The following is a 6,000-nucleotide window of genomic DNA, read 5'->3' on the forward strand; positions in this document are numbered from 1 at the left end:
TTTTGTAAATGTACCACAATTTCTGTATCCATTCTTCAGTTGAGGGACATCTAGGTTGTTTCTACTTTCTAGCTATTACAGATACAGCTGCTGTGAACATAGTTGAGCAAGTATCTTTGTGGTAGGATGGAGCATCCTTTAGGAATATGCCCAAGAGTGGTATAGCTGGATCCTGAAGTAGATTGATTCTCAGTTTTCTGAGAAACTGCTATATTGATTTCCAAAGTGTACAAGTTTGTCACCAGCAATATTCCTCTTCATAGCCTCCCCAGCCTGAGCTGCTACTTGTGTTTTTTATCTTAGCCACTCTGACAGGTATAAGATTAGAATATCAGAGTTGTTTTGATTTGCATTTTCCTGATGATTAAGAATACTAAGCACTTCTTCAAGTGTATCTTGGCCATTTGAAATTCCTCTGTTTAGATTTGTATCCAATTTTTTAGCTGGATTGCTTGGTTTCTAGAGTTCTTTGTATATTTTGGATATTAACCTTCTGTTGAATGTATGGTTGGTGAAAATCTTTTCCCATTCCATGATGCTGTGGTTTTGTCCTATTGGCAGTGTCCTTTGCTTTTCATTTTCATGAGGTCCCATTTATTGATTGTTAATCTTAGTGCCTGAGCTATTGGTGTTTTGTTCAGGAAATTGTCTCCTGAACCAATGTATTAGAGACTATTCCCCACTTTCTCTTCTGTTTCTGGTTTTATGTTGAGGTCTTTGATTGACTTGGACTAAAGTTTTGTGCAGTGTAAAAATAATGTATGCTTTTTCTCTATGCCTGCTGTAGTTCCCAAATAATGACACGAGGACCTATTAAATTTATTAACAAGCTTCAAGCACTATAGCTGGGCAGATACTCATCTGTTCTAACCCAAGTACGCTGACCTGGACCTATTTCCCAGCATTGTCCCATTACCCGCCTTCTTAGTCTCTCCCTGGCTGCTCCTGCTCCATGTTTGTCCTCGTGGCACCTCCTCATCTCCTCACCTAGAGCTTCTTTTCCTGTCTTCCCTTCTGCTTCACCTGGGACCCCTCCCCCAACTGGGATCAGAAGTCTCACCTCAGTTTTCCTCTCCTGACCAGCTATTGGCTGTTTAGCTCTTTATTGATCAATCAGAAACGATAGAGAACAATTTTTATACAACATTGAGATAGGAGATTCTGCAATAGAATTTTTTTGGTATATTCTTTTGTGTTTAGTGAAATGTTCTGTAGATATATGTTAGGTCCTTTTGGTTCATTATACCTGATAGTTCTAGTATTTCTATGTTTAGTTATTGTCTGGATGATCTGTCTATTGGTGAGAATGGGGTATTGAAGTCTCCTGCTATCAATTTGTGAGATTTGATGTGTGATTTAAGCTTTAGCAATGTTTCTTCTACAAATGCAGTTGCCCTTGAATTTGGGGCATAGATGTGAAGAATTGAAAAATTATCTTGGTGGATTTTTTTTTCTTTGATGACTATAAAGGGTTCTTTCTCATATCTTTTGATTAATTTTGGTTTGAAGTCTAATTTGTTATATGCTAAAATGGCTACACCAACCAGCTTGTTTCTTAGGTCATTTACTTGCAAAAACATTTTTCCAACCCTTAACTCTGAGGTAATGTCTATCGTTGATGTTGAGTTGTATTTCTTGTATACAAAAGTAGGATGAATCCTATTCTCACATCTATTCCGGTAGCCTGTATCTTCTTTTTAGGGAATTGGGTACATCGATATATCATTAATAGATATCAAAGACCAATGCTTGTTAATTCCTGTTATTTTGTTGGTGGTGGTGGTGGCGGCGGCGGTGGTGGTAATGTCTGTGTGTATGTGTGCACAAGTACACGCATGCACTTCCCTTTTATTTTGCCTGGTATGAGGTTATTTATTTCCTGTATATTCATGGGTGTAGTTAACCTAGTACCTTCTGTATTGAGTTTTCCTTCTAGTACCTTCTGTGTGGCTGGATTTGTAGATATTTATTGTTTAAATTTGACTTTATCATCTTTATCCATCTGTGGTGATTGAAATTTTTCCTAGTATAGTAGTCTGGGTTGGCATCTGTGGTCTCTTGGAGATGTCTCTGCAAGACATCTGTCCAGACCCTTCTGGCTTTTAGAGTCTCTGTTGAGGAATTGGGTGTAATTCTGATAAGTCTGCCTTTATATGTTACTTGGTCTTTTCCCATTGCAGCTTTTAATATTCTTTCTTTATTCTGCATGTTTAGTGTTTTGATCATTATGTGTCAAGGGAACTTTCTTTTCTGGTCCAATCTATTTGGTGTTCTGTAGGCATCTTGCACCTTTGTAGGCATGTTCTTCTTTAAGCTAAGACATTTTTCTTCTATGATTTTGTTAAAAATATTTTCTGGGCCTTTAAGCTGGGATCCTCTTTCTTCTATTCTTATTGTTCTTAGGTTTGGTGATTTCATAGTATTCCAAATTTCCTGGATGTTTTGTGTCAGGAGTTATTTAGATTTAACATTTTCTTTGACCAGTGTATCTATTTCTTCTATTGTATCTTCGATGCTTGAGATTCTGTCCTCCATCTCTTATATTCTGTTAGTGATATTTGCATCTTTAGTTCCTATTTGCTTACCTGGATTTTCTTTTCTTTTTTTTCAGAGCTGAGGACTAAACCCAGGGCCTTGTGCTTGCTAGGCAAGCGCTTTACCACTGAGCTAAATCCCCAACCCCCTGGATTTTCAATTTCCAGAATTTTCTCAGTTTATGTTTTCTTTAATTGTTTCTATTTCCATTTTCAGGTCGTGAACAGTTTTATTCATTTCCTTCAACTCCTTGTTTTTTCTTGGCCTTCTTAAGGGATTTATTAATTTCTTTCAATTTTTCGTTTCTCTTATCCTTGATTTCCTGAAGGGATTTATTCACATCCTCTTTAAGGACCTTTCTTACTTTCATAAAGTTGTTTTGTTTTGTTTTTCTTGTGGCATTTTCTTGTGCTGCAGCTGTGTTGGAAAGTTCAGGGCTTGCTGTAGGATAGCTGGGCACTAATGGTGCCATACTGTCTCGGCTGTTGTTGATTGTGTTCTTACACTAGCATCTAGGCATCTGGGTTTAGGGTGATTACAGGTCTAGGTGCTGATTTATGAGTTTGTATTTGTTGGATGGGTGTTTTGTTCTTTGGTTTATGTTTCCTCTCTAGTCTTCTGGCCAGAGTGGCTTGTGGTTGAATAAAGGGTCTCTACCCAATTTGGGGGCCAGATTTCTGATGGTCAGGTGGGCCCTGGTTGAGCAGGGGGTTTCAGCCCGAGTTGGAGTTATGGTGGCTGGTATGGCCTCTGGTCAAGCAGAGGAGCTCTATCAGGGCTGGGGGATGGAATACTGTGACAAGACTGGGAGGGACAGTTTTTTTTTGTTGCTTGTCAGGGCTGGTCAGGCAATGAGAGTATAGGAGTAGTCTGCAGGCAAGTGCCCGAACAGGAGCTTTAGTAGCCAGCAGAGTGGCCAGCTGGAGAAAGGAGCTTCTGCTGGAGTTGTAGCCCCAGATATGGTGATGAGAAGAGGAGGCGTGATTGGGGGTAGGCTTTTTCATTTTTAAAAACTATTTTATTTTATATATACGGGTGTCTTGCCTGCATGTATATCTGCATTATAGGCATGCCTGGTGCCCAAGGAGGCCAGAAAAGAGGGAGAGAGTCACAAGGATGAAGAAGCAGGTAACAGCCTGATCCTAAGATAAGCAGCCACGTGGCAGTTTGTAAGCCAGGCCGGTACTGTTGGGTTGGAACAGCTGCGTGTCCACCCAGCTTTACTGCCTGAAGCTTATAATAAAAATAAAGGCATGACCAGACTTAGAACATGGGGTCAAAGGAGAAATGAGTGAGCAGCTTGAAAGAGAGCATATTAATTATTATGTCCCTGTATTTAGTTAAAGGTAAGGAGCAGAAAAGCAGGGTTAGAGAGCTAGCTCAGCAGTCAAGAGCACTTGCTGTTCTTGCAGAGCACCTGGGTTTGGTACCCAGCATCTAGAACAGGCAGCCCGGAAAAATCTGCAACTCCAGCTCCAAGGGATCCAGCATCCTGTTCTGGCCTTTAAGGGCACCTACACAAATACGATGAACATATATACACTCAGAAACACACACACATAAATCAATCAGTCTGAGTGTGGTAGTGCACGCTTTTAATCCCAGCACTAGGGAGGCAGCGGCAGGTGGATCCCTGAGTTCAAGGCCAGCCTGGTTTACCAAGTGAGTTTCGGACAGCCAGGGCTACACAGAAAAACCCTGTCTCGAAAAACCAATAAACAAACCGAAACAAATCTTAGGTGGAAAAAGACGACTGGTGATAGAGCGTGGTAGAGTGCTTGCTGTGAGGAGATGTTTTGCACTAAAGAGTAAGTGGCTCTGCCAGGCAGGGGAGGGGCACAGTGCAGGCAGGCGTGCTCTGAAGGCGCACTGTGAGGCAGCCTCGGGAGTGTCCACTCAGCTCAAGTTCAACCTGCTGTGTACTAAGGGAGGCAGGCTGACAGGTGAGGTGGTTACCAGAGAGGAAGGCGAGAGTCAATGTGTCTATGTGCGTTCCGAAGAAGCCTGAGCTGGACTGGACCCATCTGAGGTGTCAGTCCAGACTGAAAGCCACATTCTGAGCTTTGTCTTGCCAAGACTGGACAAATGACCCCAGCAACCTCTCTGAAAGAGAGCCATCCAGTCTCAGGGATAAGTGACATGAGGTAACCAGAGAAGTAGCTGGCTTTCTGCCATCAGGGACACAGCTGAAGAGAGACAGTGGTGGTGGCTTTTCAGTCTTTGGAACTCACTCACTTGTGGTTTCTTCCCCCTTCCTTAAAAGACAGGAGATTGTAGACGGCCTGGGCTGACCTTGAACTCATGACCCTTGTGCCCTGGGGCCCCCAAGCACTGGGATTCCAGGCATAGCTAAGGACTTTCCACGGGCGACTTTAGCCAGGTCTCAAACAGATCCACGAGACAGGCATACTTCCATCTTACGTGGGGAAGCCGGCCATGGGGTGGGCATCTGACTCAGCAACGGAGATGGGCGGGTGGGAGTACAGGCCCTGTCACTCAAAGAAAGCCACCAGGGGTATCTGAGGTTCTTGAGAGGACACTGTGGCGGGCCTGGGAAGCAGGGCCTCAGCAGTGGGGACCGCCTCTCCTCAGAGAAGGGCTGCTGTGGCTCTCACAAAGAGACAGTGGGAAATCTGAAGCCAAGCACTAGGGGACAACTTCATCAAGCCATCCCCACAGCTGGAAGCTGGTAGAAAATGGGCATCCTGTAAGAGTGCCCACTAGAGAACAACGCTGGGGGGGGGTGCACACCCCAGGGCTGCTCAGTGAGCCACACCCTAACTCCATGCTGTCCTTACTGGGAATCTCCCAGGCTCCTGGTGCCTACCATGGTCAAGGAAATCTGGAGGGCCAGGCTCACAGAGTGCTCTCTCACCTGGGAGGTCCCAGCTAGGGCCTGACTGGGGTTTAATGAGTCCCTAGGTGATCTGCAGGCACTCCCCGGAGAGCCCCTGCACTTGCCAGCAAAGACACTGTGTTGCTGTTATGGAACAAAGAGGAAGAGGCCAGCTGGCGAATGGAGTGGAGCTGGTCCCCCAGGCACCCACCAGAGGGCTCAGGCCTCCTCCTTCATTCAGCAGAACACTGGGGGCCACTAGGCCCCAACCCCCAGCCCTGTGGGGGTCTCAGAGTGGGGATACAGAGCAGCTGGTGGCAATCCTTGGACTAGTGTGTGGCAGGGGCAGGTGAGAGGACACCGAAGGCCTTGGTGGAGAGGAGCCACTGAGATGGAAGTAGGGCAGAGCAGCACTGCTCAGGATTGCCTTCTGTGGCTCCCAAGAGGAGACCCAACTTTGCCCCACCACGGGCAGGCTGCTGGGATTAGCAATCAGAAGCATGCAGTGAGGCATGCTCTGAAGTGGACAGATGGCACCTCATATGACCCTAGGTTTTGGTGGCTACCAAGGGGCCCGAGGCATGGCTGGGGAGCAGGCGTGGTAGACCTCTGTCCCCCAGGCACACCAC

Source organism: Psammomys obesus, unplaced genomic scaffold, assembly GCF_907164565.1.
Source record: "Psammomys obesus unplaced genomic scaffold, mPsaObe1.curated_primary_1811, whole genome shotgun sequence".
NCBI lineage: Eukaryota > Metazoa > Chordata > Mammalia > Rodentia > Muridae > Psammomys > Psammomys obesus.